The sequence below is a fragment of the Struthio camelus genome, chromosome 6, assembly GCF_040807025.1.
Source record: "Struthio camelus isolate bStrCam1 chromosome 6, bStrCam1.hap1, whole genome shotgun sequence".
Lineage (NCBI taxonomy): Eukaryota > Metazoa > Chordata > Aves > Struthioniformes > Struthionidae > Struthio > Struthio camelus.
In genome coordinates, this window is record NC_090947.1 from 39,109,577 (window position 1) to 39,126,988 (window position 17,412).

The 17,412-nt window shown below is 39.8% G+C and overlaps 1 protein-coding gene across 1 annotated transcript in view; it reads left to right on the forward strand.

Moving 5' to 3' along the window:
- THSD7B (thrombospondin type 1 domain containing 7B) overlaps nucleotides 1-17,412 on the forward strand; it is a 557,432-nt gene that overhangs the window by 182,309 nt on the left and 357,711 nt on the right. Inside the window, exons 6-9 of the mRNA XM_068949257.1 lie at nucleotides 102-302; nucleotides 841-901; nucleotides 1,416-1,513; nucleotides 3,635-3,794. The gene's annotated coding sequence lies outside the window, so the exon portion shown is untranslated. The remainder of the gene's footprint in view (nucleotides 1-101; nucleotides 303-840; nucleotides 902-1,415; nucleotides 1,514-3,634; nucleotides 3,795-17,412) is intronic.

Genomic DNA, 17,412 nt, shown 5'->3' on the forward strand with positions numbered 1-17,412 from the left:
GGTGGAACTCTATGGAGGGCTGAAAAACCGCTACCTACGAGGAAAATCAGAAAAAGAGTTTCCTCCTTAAAATGAATTTATCTGATTTCTGTCTTCTGCAGATATACAGATTGAGGCTTAACTGCATGGAGTAGTTTTTTATTGTTTCTGTCCAGGAGGATGAAGCAAAGATTCTGATTTAATAAGTGATGTGTTTGAGACATGGTTGAGGACAAGCAATCATTGATTTACCCAGTTCTAGTTTTCAAACACAGCAATTGTTTTCCTATTTTGTGGCCACTGCCTCTGAAACTATATCATGTGTAAGTACTCTGAATATTTTATATTGCCATGCTTCTTTCTGCCCAGCTTTCTCCCTCTTCCTTTTTCAATCAGCCTTTTTAATGGCCTTTTTTTGGATTGTTTTGTCACTCTAAAAGAGATTGACTGAGCAAATAATGTTGCTCTTTTGTTGATTGCCTTGCTGTCAGTTAAATACTATTCCAATATAATAGGTAAGTTATTATTTCTAAGATAGGTTTGCTGTTGCATCTTTTCTATTCCTTTGGAAAAGGGAAGTTATCTCAGAAAAAATTATATTTGGTTGGAAGGAAGAAGGTACTATGCGTTTGAAACCTGTGAGAATAGTTTATTATCAGTTCAGGGTAATACATCCTTTAATTAACTAAAGAGGAGATTTTCAAAGGCAAAAATATGTGTTAGGAGCCTAATGTCCTCAGTGGTGTCTTTTTTGTTCTCACAGCTGTATGATTTTGCCGTTTTTTGACTGTTGATGGAGTGATATAATAAATGTATATTTTGTCTATTTAATCTATATTGCATTTTCCTTATTTTCCATAGAAGGAGAAGTCCAAAGCATACAAAGAGAATGGGAGCACTCTAACAATCCTTTTTCTCGTAAGTAAGTGACCAAACACGCTTTGCCAAAGTTTAAGAACTGTGTAGTTGCTCCGCATTTCCCATGATGAATTGGAACAGAATATGGGTCTCCATTAGAAGTATGAATTATTATGTATTTGTCACACCTGAAAGCTTACTTGATATATGGGTAAAGATAACTGTTTCTTGATGGGCACAGGTCCTTGAGTTTTAGCACTTGAAGAGATTTATGGATAGTTGCCTGAGACAGCACAAAGTCTTTGTTTGGAGCAATGTGTTTTTACAATGTATGCATTCAGGTAATAGGCCTGATTTTTGTATTCAAGGGACACCCAAAACTAATGTTGTAATCAATAGAAAATGTCAGCATCTCTGAGAATCATTGCCCAATAAAAGAAGTGTGTGGGATTTTCCTTTTAAAATGAAGAGATCAAGAAACAGAGCTCAAGATCAAAGATAGAGAAAAAGAACTCCCTCAATTCTTCTTTATTTTTCACAAAACAAGACCAGTTCACCACTGTTTTTACAATTTATAGCACTTTTAAATGTGGAGAATGAGCAATGACGAGGAAAATTCCCAGTCAGAGGCGCTGCATGTGGGAGGAAAAGAGCTGCTTGATTTCAGGCCGAAAAGGTAGGGGTTAAGTGACAATCTGAAAACAGCTGGGGCTCATTCTAGAAAAATCAGCCTGGTACACTTATTTATAAGGAAGAGGAGCAATATTAGAGGGGGTGATTCCTGCTTCTCTTCAAGAAATGCTGTGATAATAACTTTGGTGGAGTTTAAGTCTATGACTAGCCTGTTGTCAAAAAGAGGTAATAATAGCATTAAAAAAAAAAAGTTTTCTGCTTTTGGGTTGCCTGTATGATATTACCCCACCTCACAATAAAATCAAAGGAGGCTTCTGAGAGGTTTTCACAGGGAGTGAAACAGTGGTTGAAACAGTGGTAAAAACAGTGCTCTGATAGGGAGATACCTCCTGCTTGGGTCAAAACAACCTGGATCGACTGTAGTCTTTCCAAATCAATATCCAGGATCATAAGGGATATAAAATTGTAGATCTGCGGACCTAAGGAAATAGTAGGAGTGATCAGAGTAGAGTGTATATATGCAAGTGACTAAGAAAATGTGCTGTGGGCACAATGCTGTGCTTCTCAAATGAGGAAATGGTGGTCAGCAGGATGAGGGAAGTGAAAGCACTGGTCTGTGAGCTCTGTCTTGCAGCCTACGTGATGGGTAACTAATATCTAATCTTTGGTTTTAACAATTTTCAGCCATTTTTAATCCCAGTTGGCTCTCTGAGAAGGGCTTCCTGGTCTCAGACTCCTTTGGGACTTCTGTTAACGCAGCCTAGAGAGCCAGCTAGAAAGTGGTGGGACTCTGCAGTCCTGGGGAGGTGCAGCAAATCACCTTCCTCTTTTGCAGGGTGCACTCGCAGGATGCTGGAGAAAGGAGAGGGACCCCCAGCTTCTGCTGTGTAGTAGGTTACAGACCCCATTTTGCTTTTCCCTGAGGAAATAGGAGACTATCTGGGGACAACCTAAGAATCTTTCTAGAAGCAAATTGCTGCCCTGTTCAAGACCCAAGATGCTACATCAGAGTTCAAGGTGGCAGAGCACTCCTATTCCCTTCCAAACCACTGTGGGAGTAGGATACGTAAAGCCTTATTTTATAACTGACTGCTAAACAAAATTTAATTTGCCATGTAGGAAGGATGAGGTTTTTTTATTGGGACAAGATAGCAGACAGATTAAGACCAGCTCTGTTGTGCGTGAGTGTAGGGATTCTATGTAAATAAGCTATTAAAAAAAAAAAAAAAAGGAGGTGGCAACTGGATATAAGATGTATTGCAATATCTTTCTAATATAAAGAATACTACATATTACCTGCTGGGAAGGACTTTATTTAGCGTATATGGGTTACAGCTTTGCAAATGCGCCATGGAGGCAACTTCTGTCAATGTGGCAGAGAACTGCTGGATTTTGCATGAGGCTTTCTTTCTGTTTCTTGCCTGCGTTTGCAAAGCCAGCAAAAAGAAAGCAATCTTTGTAACTTATAGGTAACCCTGTGTGTAGAAAATCCTATTTGTTACTACTGCACCAAGTTAAATGCTAATTGCCCGCCACAACTTTTTTTCAAATATAAGCCTGTGTCTAACCACAGTGTGGCACTAATGGTATAAATGCAACAGAACACAGAAACTTAAAACAGTAGCTACGTAATCATCTTCATAAATGTAATATTAAAAAGTTACAACACCTTAAAATTTTAGTTCTGCTTGCATAAGGCAGGGCTTCATAACAAATAATTGTCACAACTTCTCTGATAGAAGTACAGCTTGTGGCTGGTTTAACTAAAATGACTCTTTCGCTCTCCTGTTCTACTAGCTGCCAGCAACTGCTTGTCTCACTAGGGCTCTTTTTGTGCTGCTATTAACAATCTGCTATACACTAGATTAGGGTCATTAACCACTCATTAGCTCCTGAAAGAGGAGGGACACCTCCTTCCTGTATATTGAATATTGATAAGGAGGCAACAGAGCCTGCCAGTCTGAAAACACCATGGAAGATGCTCAACTTCTGAAGCTTTATGTCTGTATTTCTTTCATAATGGTCTGGATTAAATCTACCATGGCTTCTTTCCTTTTCATGCCCTGCTTTATTGTTTGCTTTCTTTGTCTTTCCTCTTTTGTAGAGGATCAAGCACCAAGTAGGGCTGACCAAATAATAAACAAAAATGTGTTGTCATCCACAGCCTCTTGCAGGATGGCGAAGTCTGACAGCTTAGCTTTGCTATCCCTCATGGGCAAGTACGCTTCCTTTGCCCCCTCCAATTCATTGCAAGAGTAATGTGTCTTGTCCTGCTGCCAATACTACCACAATGGATTACCGTGCTTCTCTGAATAGAGATACTGGTGAGTAATTTTCATCTCTGCTGAAATTAATTCATACCTTTTTTCCCCAGTTTTGCATCAGAATCAAGTAACTTGACTGATTTAGAGTCCAATCTTGTAATCTTTAAATATATAAAACCCTTCCAAAGACAGCTTTTTGAAATTGGTCACATAATGGTAAATTCTGTTGAAGATGACCTTGAGGTAGTCACTAAAAAGCTGATAAAAAACTGTTTAAGTTTTGCTCTGATAAAATAATAACTGTTGTTAAAAAATTAAACAATCGAAACATTGTTTCTGTATTAAAAAGCCTCATATATTGTATCTTAATATGTGCCTTAATCCAAGCCTGACTGTACATAATAAGCTTGTAATTCCATTGATTCATTGATGGTGAGAGAGGAAACACTTGTAAATCTCAGATGGACTGTGTGCAAGAAATGGGATGTGTGATGAACCTGCTTCAGTGTTGCATCTTTTTGGTAGTTTCACTGTGTCACTGTCCTGATGCTTGTTCTTAGGATATTATTTCGAGATTACCAGTTTTTCTCACTCTCCTTGAAGTTTCATACCTTGTTTGGTATGAAAAAAGCCAGTTATATTTTATAGATGATTCCACAAGTTCTGGCACTGCTTTACTTGTTAGCCCCGGTGTCCTGTGCGTTATGCAATGATGCTGATTTGCGGGGATGTACACCTGGGTAAAGTGGTCCTTGGACTGATTACCACACAAAAGCCTCCCCCAGTAACCTATGTTACTGTTTCTGTAAGTGTGTTTCTCAGACAAAATTCCTCCAGTAAGTTTTCCTATGTTGGCTATAAGAATTTTATGGGGATTCACATTTTATGGTAGGGCACACATGCATTGTATCATGTAAAAAAAAAAAAAAAAAAAAAAAAGAACTTTTGATATGAAGTTAGAAGTTTAAATTTAGTATTTAATAAAAGTGTGAAGTGAAGATACATATATATTTTTATATAAAATATGTGTATGTATATACATGAGGAGAATGTTACAGTTAAAAGAAGCAGAAATGTTTAACAGTAGGAAATAATGGTGAAGGAAAAGTAAATTGCTCCTAAACTCACCTCACGCATGCACACACAGAACTTACAAGGCCAAAATAGTCCATTTTTAAATTAAGATATGATCCTCTACTACTGAAGTCAGTGACAAAAAAAAATCCATACTTTTTCAGTGAGTGATGGTTCAACGCCTTAAAAAAGTTCTTGAGCAATTCTATCCTATCTTTTCTATTACCGGTTTTGGAAAATGAAACAAGTTCTCTTAAACCTAGTTTTCAAAATGGAGATTTCTCATATGAGCTATTCTCTTCCCATCTTTTATAGCTCAAAAATCAGCATTGTGGATTATGGGCTAGAGATATCATCTCACCTGCTCCCTGCCATCTAGGGAGGCCAGGGTTGTGTTTACCTTTTTGACAGATACCACTGTAGTGAAGAGAACAACCTGCTTTTTTGGTTTGTTCTCCATTGAGTACTCCAGAAAATGCAACTTCATCTATATGCCAGCCAGAAAGTGGATCTGCTTATCTAGTAATTTCCTCATTATATCCAATTCAATATCTTGCCACGCTGTCCTGAGGCAACCCTGTGATCATTTCTCCATCCCATCCATGCTAACTGCCTCTCTTTGCTCATAAAAAGTAATTATCAGATTCATACAAAATAAGTTTTGCTTTGTTGAGCATTTAAGTCTATCCTTGTGATGCAGACTCTTATTTTCCTTCGGAGAAAGTCCCATAACTTTTTGGAAATATCTGTACCATTGTATGTGTTTTTTTTTTTTTTTGAGGAGTAATATGAGTGGTGTTAAGGCATTTGCTGTTAGATAAGTGTTTCTTGTTTCTCATTAGTCTCAAAGAGTTTGGATAGAAACCATAATGCTTTAAAATAGGTGGAGCTCTGAGTTAGATTACTGCAGTGACTGGGAGATGTTATGGACTTCTTGGACAGTGCATGGTATCTAGGAAGAGTGGAATATAGTCTTGTCTTGAACGTTAAACAAGACTGTGATCCTGAGAAGTTTATTTCCAGATTCAGAGCTAGGAATACAGGTTGTATTTTACCAGATGCAGGGGGTTTCTCATTGGTACAGCGCTCACTGGTTGGGCCTGTTTAACACCCCGGTCCCTTCTAACTCAGACTGTGCGCCTTATGTGCCATATGCTTGTGTCTGTGTGGAAACAGTTGTGTCTTGAAGCAAAAGATCCCTGGTTCTTCCAAACCAAGCATGCTTTCTATGATTCGAACTTATTTGAGTTCTTTATTAGCTGGGAAATGTAAATTATATAAGCATTTGAGTCTCCAAGGACACTGGGAGGAAAAAAAAGGATCCTGGTGTGTGCCAAAAGACACAGATGCGAGGAATCAGCCCCATGGCATGATTCCCAGCGGATGGAGGTGAAAATGGGGTGCAGCTGAGAGATGGCCATGGGTGCAGTAGCATGGTCCTGCAGAGAGGACCAGGAATCTTAAAGGAGCTGAGATCTTTTGGATGCTGGGTTCCCTAGACCCATGCTGAGGGCTGTTAGCTCCCCAAGGACCACAGTTTCTCCTCTTTGCACAGTGGGCTGGGCAACCTCTTCCTTTTGCTTTTCTGTAGGAGTTGAGCCTGAAAGAGACCTCCCTTTGGGCTGGCAGACAGTGAAATTACCCTGAGTTCTCATATTCCTTCACCTCCTACTACCCCCTACAGAGGTCCACGTTTATCAATGTGGACATATACACACAAGTGCGAACTATATACATACCTGGATGCAAAAGTTTTAACTTTGTCTGCAACACTTTATGCAAGCTCTGTGTACCATGTCTACAAAGAAATGAAGTACTACAGTGTTCAGATAGGAGATTTTGTGTAACAGGGTTAACATTTAAAATTAAGGCAATGTTAGTGACCTGAAACTCAAAACCAGCATGACAATTGTCTTCAGATTGTAGCCCCCAAACTCTTTTGTGTTTTGTTTTCAAAATAAACCTGACAATTTTCAGTGTAAGCTGTTTTTTTGTTCCCTAGTCAAAATTGTATACAGCTAAAAATAGAGTTTATAATAGAAATTGCAGCTTTAACTATGGGGCCTTCAGCATGGCTCCATTATATTGCAGTTCTGTTAATTAAAATGAGTGGGGAACAAACATAATAGGATTGTGCTAATAAAGCATGAAATGAACAGTGTTACCTTAAGACGGTTTTCTATCTATTTTTCCTCATTCCATGAGCAGTTCTTTGTCTTCCCCAAAATACACTGAACTTGAGGGAAGGATTTAAAAAAAAAAAAAAGAAAAAGGAAGGAAAATTTCCAAGCCAGGATCCATTGTCATTCTGGCATCCTCTGATTTGTCACATAATTGTTTTTCTGCATTTTTTCAGGCAGAGGGAGGGCATACAATGAGCACAGTTGAATAGGTGCTTCATGTTGAATTCAGACTGCCGGGTGCTTCAGACTGAATCACTAGGGCTGCTGCTGGATTAATAGCTTTTTTTCTGTGTGCTTCCAGGAAAATTTGTACTGAAAAATAACTTTCGCTTCTTACCGTAAACCTAGAAGAGTTCTAAAATAGTCTATGGTGTTGCGAGTCTACAGTACAATTTGTAGACTCCTAATGCAGAAGCAAAACTTTTATATTGTATGACTGCACCAAGATAGAAAATATAATCCGTTTCTGAATTAAATTTTAAAACATGCAACAGCAGAACAGATCCTGAAGCTGCAGGCAGTGTTAGACTTGATGCTTCAAGCATAATATTATGCCCACAGCATTAATTTTCTTTTGCATAGGTGTACTGTATAAAGCCTCATTCTTCATATACAATCTGTGCACATAAAATGTTTATACACGCAGTTCCACCAATGAACTGGAGCATTTATGAATGACATTTAACTGACCTCAGTTCTTCCTAGGACTGGTTTTAACAAATGCAGCTCGCTCTGGACAATAATGGCTGAATTAAATGCCACTTAAAATATTAAATTTCTGTAATATTTCTAAGTATTTTATGTTAATATGAACATTATTTATATGAATATTGTTTTTAAAAGAAAAAATAATGCAGCTGTCATGTTTAAGTAAAGAGAAAGTTCATGCACTAGTCAGTCTATGCATTTTTCAAGAAAGAGAATCCAAAAGTGAAAGCAGAACACCAGGTTTAAATGGGCATGTTTGCCCAACGTTATCGAGAGTCCACGGGACCTATGCCATTACAGTAGCCAGCACAGCTTTCTAACGGGTTATAAAGTCCTAGAAATCAAAACAGAGGCGAGATGTAAAGTATGTTAACTTCTGTCGCTTGCATTGGCTCAGAGAGACACCGTGGTGGAAATGAAAAGTAATATTCTGAGTAAACCAAAATGACAGAGCACACGTTGCAAAGTGCTGCTCAAGCATATAAAGTGCAATCCAGTTACTGCTCAAGTGAAATATTCTCCTAACAGTAATGGCCACTGGCCTTGCACTGAGGTAGCGTCTGCTCAGAACAACTCTGTGCAAGGACAGAGTTCTTTGCAGAGTTCAGAGAAATTTCTGATAATACAAAAAAAATCATTAGAGCTAGTAAGGTGAAATTTTTGAGCGTAGCTGGTCTGGAAATAGTGCGATCAATTCATCTTAAACTATTGCTAAAAGGAAACAAAAATATATTTCTTGGTGCGATTTTCCATAGCTGAAGTGATGATAGAGTTAAAAATGTATTGGCTTTTTGATAGCCGTTATTAGATGAAATGCTATCAGGAATCTTCAGTTCTGAGGTGATCTTGTGCGTTGTGCAAGGGAAATGAAAAATCTCAGTGTACGTTCTCATGTCTTATATACTGAAAATAAGTGTAATGATGTACTCGGAGCTAAGAGTGGACGTTCTTTTCGTGTTTAGATTAAAAAAACAAACTCTGATCATTTTCAGATTGTGACGTATTTAAAAACAATGAAAAATAGCTTGGAGAAAGATTTTCATCTAAATTATTAATGAGTCTTCCTGTATTTTTCTGCTGCTCAAACTGAAATATGTGAATACAAAATTTGATATTAATCTAAAAAAACCCCAAACTCTTGCCTGCTTCTTCACTGACTATGATCAGGATTGAATTGCAGTATTCTGCTCATATGACAAAGACAGTACCATCTATCTTGATAGTACCACGTATCGCATTCCTGCTCAGCGCACTATGCTCTCACTGTTTTCAGAAACAATATTGAGCTGAGCATCTGCAAGTCTAAAGTTGGCCAATTTGAGCCTGGGCTGGTTCTCCCTGGGGCTGGGGTGTAAATCCTTGAGATCTGGTTCCATAAGACCGGTCCCAGCCTCCTGTTCCTTACCTTGCTCCGTCTCGGGGGCGTATCAGAGTTTGCCACGGAAAGGCTTAACGCATTGGAAAAGCAGAGCGTGTTAAATGTGCCTGGCAAAAGCTGCGCTGAGCGTTTGCACTGGTGCAGCGGGAGGGAGGAAACGTTGCAGGGAAGGGGGAGAGCGCTCGGGGAAGACAAGCGAAGGTGCAGGGTGGGCACGGCCGCGCGTGCGCTTGCTGGCTGCTGGTGGAGCCCCCTTGGCTCACTCCTAGTTACTGGGTTAAGTCTTCCTTGGAGCTCACGCTCTCTCTGAGTTAGCAGGATTGGAGCAGGCATTTTCAGCACTGGTCTGCTGGCACTGTTTGAACTAAAGACTGACTCCTTGTTCTCACTCACCATTGCGTTGTATTTTAGGTTGTCAAGTGCATGACTTGTATTCTCCCGAAACCTTTGTGGGAGATTGCATTCAGACTTTTCTCTGCAACCATGAGCTAAAAACTGAAAGTAGAATTTCAGCGTATCCTGAGAGCACTGAGTTAGAAATGGGGTGTGCCAGATGCTGTGAAGGGAAACGGACCCAAAATCTTGTGCTGGCTCTTCTGGGCAGCGAGACATTAGTCTCTAATCCGGTCACTAGGGAGAGACAGTCACACACGTTAAAGACATTTTATGCTACAGCCTATGACTAACTTGGGTCGACAGCTCTGAGCCAAATTTTTTTATTTCCCATGGCATTTTAGCCATGCCGTGAGCTGCCTGGTTATTCCTCCTTGCCTCTGCAAGCTGCTGCTGCAGATTCACTGGTTTTGCACCTGAAATTGCTTTTTTTTAAAGCTATTTCAAGTATGCCTGCTCCAGCTGCTATCACGCATTTGACTATACTGCATATATACTTACAATCAGTGTTTTGTGTTTTTGTAGAGCACTTCCGTTTAGGTTCACCTCTAGATTCTTAGCTAGTATATCAAAACATGCAGTCTGGGCTTTCTCCAGTTTTTTTGACAGTTGTGGAGTGAGGCTCTCCAAGCACACCTCTGGGATAAAGATATGATTTGAAATTTGGAGCCATATCATTTAAGAAAAATTTAAACTCTTCAAAAAGAAATGAACAGCAGAATTGATTTGATTTTTAAATCATGTTAGAGGGAAAAGTTTATACAACAAGAACAGAAGCAATCTGTTTATATATAAATAAATAAATATATATATATATATATATTGCCAGGCATCAGATTCAGGGTATCGAATGGATTATTATTGGTTCTTATCGAAGTTTAGAAAGAGCTGTGAATATATAATGAATAGAACAGAGAGAGATTTCAGTGTTTATTGGTTTACTGGTTTATTGATGCTTCACTTGCTTGTCTTTGCAAGTGGTGCCATTCATGAAGAATTGGCTGATCTCCAAAGACAGTCTAGATTTGTTCCCTTTATTGCTCTTCTGAGTTTGCCTTTTGGCAAAAAGTTTCAGATCAGGAACCGTTTGCATATTAAGGCTCACAGGTCTGCTTTGAAAAGCTTCCAAGTCTTGGAAGTAGTGAAGTCTGTTGCTACAAATGAAGGGAATGTTAATTCAATGCATTAATTCTGATTCTTAAAATTTTTTTGTAGTGGCCATCCTTAGTTTTGCCATAACCTCCTGTAACTAAATGAAGATTACCACTGCATGCAGTGTTTTGGCTTTCACTGAGAAGGAAATACTGCAGAGGCTAGGCATTTTGGATGCAAAGTTACAACCAAATTGAGGTTTATTATGCAGATAAGAAAACAGCCAGCAAAACATTCCTCATGCTGCAGATGATGTCTGTAAGGAAAGGTCAAGCAGAGTTGTTTCCTCTCTTCTGGAGGGTGCTGAAGCTGCTATGTAGATAATGGTTTATGCTGGTCGGTGGAGCAGGGATTGCTGCACAGAATATTAACTAGCAGTGCGGAGAGAAAATACCCTGAACTTCTCTGCTTCTGGATAGAATGCAATCTAGCAGCAAAAGGAGAACGACTGAGCAAAGACAGCTTTGACTTAAATTTATTTAAATGGAAACTGTTGGTTGGATAGGCTTGTGGGCAGGCTGTGGGCACCCTGACGACAGCGGCCTGGGAAGGGTTAGTGAAGGGCTGCTTTTACCATCTCCTCCTGGGAGTAAGGCTGATTAAAAGTATCTCTTCTGAAGGAACTTCAGCCTGCAAAAGGGGAGGGAAACTGCTCTGGGAGTGCTGAAGCGATGGTGGTAGGCAGAAGAAGTGAGGAGAAGCAGTAAATACTGGAGGTTAGAAAGATGCCATCATCTTTTGCTAATAAGGGGCACTCCTGGGCTGGAGAGGAGATGGAGATGTGGTGGCTCTGACCCAAAGGGAGCAGGGGCCCAGAGACCTCCTGGCCGGGCTCAGGGTGGAGTCTGTGAACTCCTGCGTGTCACTGGGGACTTCCCGCTTGCCTGAGAAGGACAAGCTATTCGCTTAGACAGACTGGGAGGGTTGTGATAGATAGAAGGATCAACAGATGGCACTGCTGGGGGAGCTGTCTGTGGTCATTGATAGACATCTTTGCTGGCTAGTCATTAGAAAAAAAAAAGTGCCTCTTTATATTTTAGAAAGGAGCAGCTGAATTTCTGAGAGTCCAGAGTCTCCTTCTGTGCCCAGCCTCCTCCGTCCTGTGTCATAGGAGAGCAGTGCTTGGTGCTGTTGCAAACAGTGTCACTGGTATCTCAAGTGAAGCACCCACAAATCACTCGTCACTTTAAGCTGAGATTTTAGCTGAAAAAAGGGTGTGTTTCTTCTTGTCTTACTAAAAATTATCATTTTAACTTAGAAATTATTGATGAGTAGAGAACTACTTAGTTCACAAAATCACAGAATGGTTGAGGTTGGAAGGGATCTCTGGAAGGGATCTAGTTCAACCCCCCTGCTCAAGCAGGGTCACCTAGAGCAGGTTGCCCAGGACCCTGTCCAGACGGCTTTTGAATATCTCCAAGGAAGGAGACTCCACAGCCTCTCTGGGCAACTTGTTCCAGTGCTCACACACCCTCACAGTAATTTTTTTTTTTTCCCCAGAAGAACAAGGGGCAGAGTGGGGGAAGCCCCAGCTGTTTTGACTTAATTTAATATTTATCCCAGAGCCATATGGTGGTTCACCTGCTGAAGATCAAAGCCCACAGCCTTTGTTCGCTTGATCCATCTTTGGGCCAAATAACTTCTTTTTTAAGAGAAGAAAGCAAAATGAGTGCCCAGAAATGGCAGGTTAGTGTATTGTATAGTGTGTTCCCTTAACAAGCAATCTGTAAATGAGCTTTCTCCTTTTCGTTTTCTTCAGTAGCAAAGGGTTTAGGGTTTATAAGCTGACCAGGTTCTTTCTGTTCCCCAAATCCTCCTATTGTACTTCTGTTGCCTTATTAAAATTTCCATGAGCATAGATATAAGGGCCTCAATATGACATCTAAATAATAACTATTCTGTTTTGTAGTCTTTACAGCATTTCTCATATGTTTCTGAATTAGACATTGATGTTGCTCTATATTATAATGGGATTGTATTTCATTCTCCTACTGTCACATTTTTATTAATTTCTGATATTGGTGCTATACTAAATATTTTAATCATATGAGCATAATCTTGTAGCTCTAAGGTATGATTAAATATGCACTTGATGGGTGCGGTTTGCATCCTGATGTCTAAAATTACTTCTCTTGTTTATAACCTCTTTGGTGTTACATAGTCCATATTTCATAGGCAAGATCTGTCATATTGCACTTTGTGCTCTGACAGTGAGGTTTTTTAGTCCTCTAAAGGCATTTAATAGTGTCTTCTATGTTTTCTGTAGCTCTAAAATTGTTGCTTTCAATTAACACCTCTTTTCTCTTGCCTCAGAATTTCTCTTTTCCCCAGTCTGTGACAATACTGATGTGTCACTCATCCTTTATTATCAAATGATTTTAGTTGCACGATAGGATTTGTCCACATACTAATTCTGGTCTGTTGGATCAACTTTTCTAATGTGGCAGTGATACTATGAAGGAGGAAAAAGTCTTTTGCGGTGTGAAAACTCTTTTACAGCTACGTTGGTGAGTGCTTGTGTAAGTGAAATGATATGTAACTCTTCAGAGATGAGTTTCTAGCAGTGAACATTGCATGGACACATTTGAAAATGTAAAGCCTAAGGCTCAAAGTCCGGAGAAGGCACATAGGCACACAGAAGGCAAATAACCCTCCCTGAAAGTTCAGTTCTTGTGGTGTGAAGGACAGCCTGACTTGTGACTTTGGTTTGTTGCCTATCGTTATTGCAAAGAGCTGAAATAATGCTATAAGTGGCTTTCCTCTCGAACTGAAAGCAGGAAAGACATCTATGTGTGACTGGATATGTCTCCTTTTAGTTTCTGGTGTGCTCAGAGGTCAAGGGAATTTGCTCTGTACAAGACTAAATCTTAGGGTATGGTTCATTAAGACTTGTTGATATCCTGCTCTGTATAGTTTACCTTACTTGGCATTTTCCTCTAAGATTACGGGATACTGCTAAGTAACTAAAGCCAAAATAACAGTTGTGTATTTTGGAAAACTGACATTCTGCTCGAAGAAACTAATATGCTTTTATTTTTAATTACTATTAGTAGTGTTCTTTATTAAGGATATGAGAAACCTGAATCTTGTATGGGGAGATGGTATGGGACGGGCAATAGGATAACGAAATTGTAAATCGGTTCAAATGCAGGGCTTTAAGTTTTCTTTCTAACCTATTTTAATGGTATTAGCGTCAGGTGCATAGAGTTTGCACTATTTTCCTCAGACTCCAAAGATAGATAATGTTCTTATAAACCTTTTATTTTTCTAAAAAGGGAAAAGGTAGTGTAGTTTCACCTCAATATCCCTTTCATAGCAGTGATGAATACTCTGTCACTCTTTACTAAGCATTTAATGTCACGCTTAGCTTTCACGCTTAACTCCTCTAGATGTTAACTGATCTATAAAAATTCACTTGAGGATTCATTGCTTATTAGAAAACTCTTGTCGGGAATTGTGAAAGTTTTTGTATTAAAATGTTTTTATTGGTAAAAGATCCTCATATCAAACAGATACAAAATTAATGATTGTCTGCCTAGTTCATCTGGTTCATTCAGTTTGACATTTTGTTACTGCATTGAGTATGAAGATAATAGCCAAATTCTGCTTTTGATGGCACCAGTGTAAACCCTGACTAATTGTTGCAGTGAATGGCACTGATCTGCATTTCACACGTCATTGAACAAAATATAGTCCAAAGTATCTAGAGGAAGGTAGCAGGCAGGGTGAGTTATGAAGGATAAAAGTATCATAAAACTCATAGCAACTGTGATTAGTTAAGAAGCCTTGGAGCCCTGCCTCACTAGACCCAGAAGGAAAAGGCAGTCTCTACTACAGGGCCGCACAGTGGATATGGATCCTTTGCTCAATTCGGATAAAAATGTCCGTGGTTTGACTGGGTCAGGCGAAAAGTCCTTTTCCCCCAGATGCTGTGGCCAGTGCAGGGAGGGTGGGCAGAGCTGGCTCAGCACTCACTGCTGCTGCCGGTGTGGGCGCTGCCCGAGCTCCTGCTCTTTGGAAGAGTTCCCGCATCCTCCTCCCTCCCTGCCTGGAGAAGGAGAGTGCTACTATAGACACAGTGCCACCACTGCTGCTGGCACTTCTGTCAAGCTAATGACCCTAAGAGCCAGGTGCTCTCCTTGCCATGGATTCCTTCCTTCTCCCTTTTGACTCTTTGTCCTCTTCGTTCCTTGCTTTTTTCATTTGACGTTTCATGGGAATATTTGACTTTTCACCAAGTCTTTTCTTCTACCCTTTGTGCATGTGGGGGGAGGGGGGGCCCAGGCCGAAAAGGCACTTAGTTTTGTTAGGGACAAGCTAGTGTCCTTTCCTAAAAGGGAGCATCAGTAGGAGTGAACCCAAACTGATGCTTTGGGAGAAGGCAGACTTTAAAATGTTCAGGGAAGAGCAAAAAGCAACTCCCACCCCCTAACTAGAATGAAAGGAGAATATGGGAGGCTTTTGTTCACTTTGTAGGTAAAACTTTGGTGGCTGGTTTTATGGGCTTAGAGGCAGATGCCAAGGTAAGAATAAAAAGAGAAAGTGAATAGTCCAGATGTCTGGAGCCTAAGCAAAGCCTCTATGTGGGGACCCTTGATAGGATGGAAAGGTTTAATGATCCGCTGCCTGACTGACAGTGAAGTCCCAGGATTGGTAACTGCTTGACCTCTGGCTCAGTCAGGTGTTAGCCCATTACATTAGCTTTCATATGCAAAACCATCCCCATCCTTGTACCTCTAATATTATTTGAAAGGAACCGAAGTGAAAACTGTCATGACCCCTCTTTACCTTGAGGAAGCGGTAGGAAGAAATGATGTGAGAAGCGGTATTTCCAATGAATTGCTCACAGGAAATAGCTTATTGCAGAAAGATACCAATGAAAGCTAACCCGTGATGAACAGCAGACACATGAGACCACCAGAACTATTAACTGAGGTTGTCTGGGAACCGAGGCGTCGGTAAGAATCAACAAGGGAAGATTTTGCACTTATAGCTGGAAAAAATGTCAGTGTCCTTTGGGGAATTCTGACTGCCCTTTGATAATAACTGCTAAAACCCACTGTTAGTAGGGTTTGCAGATGCTGTGCCAATCCAGCTGACTCTTTTCTCACCTGTAATGTAGATTTCAGTCTATAACTTTTCATACAGTTTCTGTAACTGTGCTGCTAAAAAACTGCATTTGACTCTCAGGCATCAGGTATGTAGTTTTTCAGTGTATCATGCATACGATTATTAAATGTAAATTGGGTTGTCTCCTGATCCGAAGTATTCTGCATAATATGTTTTAAAATGCTTTTGTGTTCTCTGGAAAATGAGGCCACAGAGGCAGATTTAGACATTTCGTCATGATTGTTTATCTCAATATTTTGAGGAGAGATGTCATCGTGTGAAAGCTGAAAAAAAGGCAAAGCATTGCAACCTCTCTATTTGCAGTGGTTGAGGATGGTGAATGGGAAATAGTCAACGAGAAAAATAAAAGGGTTGCATTATTCTGTGATATTTGTGTGTATTTTATTGACAAATGTTCTGATAGTGACAACTCCTGTTCTAATTCTTTTCCAGATAAAACACTTATTTTTTCATTATCCAAACTGCTTTTAAAAATATTTCATTGTTCCAGTTTTTACAGTTTATGTAGTATAATAACAATGTTTGGAAAAAAAACAAAAACAAAACACTTCTTGCAGAGGCCAGAGACTTGCTTTATTTTCAGACTGTTTGCAATCTTCACATCATATTTGCCTTTTGGAATGGGGAAGAAGAAACAGTCATTCTCAGGATTTACAGTGAAAAGGGCAATACTACACAGGGCAACTTAAATATTAGTTGTATACATATATCACTGAAATAGATTCTGTAGCTGTTTTTCAGCTGTTACACACCCAGGCTATGCTAATACACCTGCATTTCCAGAGTTTACCCTGCAATTCTGTAGATTTACTTGAGCTACAGTTACGCTATCTTGTTCTTGATATTGCTGTACTGAAGACGACTGTTGGTATTTCCTCTGTGCTTACTAGCTTCTTAAATAGATTTTTTTTGTCAGCCTGTCTGGGGATTTGTACCGCTTTGGCTAAGACTTGGTGCTTGAAGCTAGCTTGGAAATGACTGTTACATGCTGCAGTCTGGTAGTGTCTACGGTACAGCTGCCTGTCATGAAACAAGAGGTGTATTTTCTCGCCTTGTTATTTGATGTATGTCAGAGCTGGCAGTTCAGCTGAAGCCCTTTGTGCTGGGAGAAATTATCATCAGTTTTGCTGGGTTTTGTCCCAGCTGGAAATCTCTAAATGTTTCTGGAAGGAAATGACAGTTGTGCTAAATGCTCCTCTTGCACCTTGGAGCATCGCAGCGTTCCCCAAAGTCAGAAGGGTTATTCTGGATTTAAATTGGTGTTCTAGGTCTATTGTACTCAAATCCAACACAGGTTTTGAATGGGTGTCAATACAGAAGATTTTGTCCCCTAAGATGTTTTTTCTTTGTCTGCAGAAGTTTCTCTCTTTCACAGAAGATGAGTACATTACCCTGCCTAAATAACATATCTTTTGAGATTGACTGTGAGAGTACAGTGAGACACGCACTACAGACACTATAAATAGTGAATCACCTGTCGCAGACACACCAGCTTGTATAATGGAATCAGTTAGATAGGTGCCATTTATCCTTTTCATTTTTGTACTGAGAGTTTCACATTAGCGGGAAAAGACCGAAGAAGTGTTTTCTAGCTGCCTGCACATCATCCTTGAACCAAGATTTATACCAGAACTGATGTTTGTATCTTTAACATTTATTA